Consider the following 1,739-nt stretch of genomic DNA (forward strand, 5'->3'; position numbering starts at 1 on the left):
CTGCTGCTAATGCTAATGCTGCTGCTATTAATGCTCATGCTGCTGCTAATGCTGCTTCTGCTGCTGCTAATGCTGCTGCTGCTGCTAATGCTGCTGCTTCTAATGCTGCTGCTGCTAATGCTGCTGCCGCGGACTTATCTTTATTCATTACCACTGCTCACTGAGGTGCATCAGCGTGGAGGTCAAGTCAGGACACGACCTCCAGGTCACAGACATTTTATTATAAAGAAAATACAACATTAGTGACCGATAGTGACCATAGGTGTGAATGACAGTGTGAATGACAGTGTGAATGACAGCGTGAATGACAGTGTGAATGAGAGAGGGAGTTTGAGTTGAGTTTTTTTCCCCCTGTATGTTACTCTGTGATGGATTGTAGAACTGTACAGGGTGTAATGCCGCCCTCATGTGTTGACTGTTGGGAACGTCTCCTCCGGAACCCTGAACAGGAGCTGCAGAAAATGAATTAGTGAATTTAAAGAAAAAACAAACAAACAAACAAAAAATAAAAAAGGAAGAAAGAAAAATAAATGAAATGTTTGAATAAATCAAAGAAAAAATGCATTAATTAAAGAAAAAAATAAAAATAAATGATATAATATAAATATATATAAATATAATAATATAAATAAATGAGAAAAAAATAATGAACAAAGTCTATTGCGTAGTGTCTTCTACGCTACAGTCGCTGTCCGTAGTGCTGATGTCGGAGAAAATACGGAACGGATGTTTGTTCCTACCCGGAGTCCAAATCCCGGGTGCACCCCCGTGGGCTAATGCAGTATTTGACGTTTTTCCGTGTGAACCGTGGAGTTTGGAGGTAGGAATATATTTTTAATCTCATTTTACGTTTTAAGGCCGTTTTATAATGTGCGTGTTTTCTTCAGATTTATTTAAGCGCACATGTATAAATGTAAATTTAAAACGTTTTCGTCTGCGACGTTAGCTTTTTTTTTTTTTACCCACGGCTGAGGTTTTTCCTGGCTGTTAAAAAGCACATCGACAGACGGAGGGTCGTGTTGGTCATGTTTGTAAACAGGAAACACTTAAAACTTTAAAAAAACAACAACAAACACTAAAAAATAAAAATAAAATAAAACGTCTTGGTGTCGTGGACAGGTGATTGACAGCTCAGGAGGCTAAAGGAGCTAGCATGGAGCCGAATAACGAACTACTGTTTGATTGACGTAGTTCTAGGTTTAATGACATCCGTGATGAAAGGAATTCTGGGAATTATAGATATTTTTAATGTTTAATTTTAAAACAGTAATAAATTATCCACAAAATATGAAATACATGAAATGAAAAAAAATCGAAACGTTCAGTTCCGGTTCGTATCATTGAGACAAATAATAAAAGGTAATAAAGATTAATAAATGTTATTACGATATTACGTTATTGTTGATATTAAGTAGTTAATGGGCTATAGTGCTTCCATAGTGTAGCGGTTAGCACGCCTGCCTCGGAAACAGAGCGTAGTTAGTCCAGGGTTCGGTTCCCTTAAGAGGTTCATACGTGGTGCCAGCAGGGGGCAGCCTGTTGCAGCAGGGATCAATAAAGTTCTGATTATTATCATTATTATTAATTAGCTTTAAAGTGTCGTTCAGTTCCTGTCTCCAACATTGCGTTCTTGGTTCCGTGTTCTGCCGACAGTCTGATGCCGATCAGCTGAGATGCCTTTCAAAGATCTCCCCAGAGAGGCCCTGCTGCAGCCGCTGTCCCGAAACGACGGGGTGGGC

Source organism: Cynoglossus semilaevis, unplaced genomic scaffold, assembly GCF_000523025.1.
Source record: "Cynoglossus semilaevis isolate Cse_v1.0 unplaced genomic scaffold, Cse_v1.0 scaffold3069, whole genome shotgun sequence".
NCBI classification, from domain to species: Eukaryota; Metazoa; Chordata; class Actinopteri; order Pleuronectiformes; family Cynoglossidae; genus Cynoglossus; species Cynoglossus semilaevis.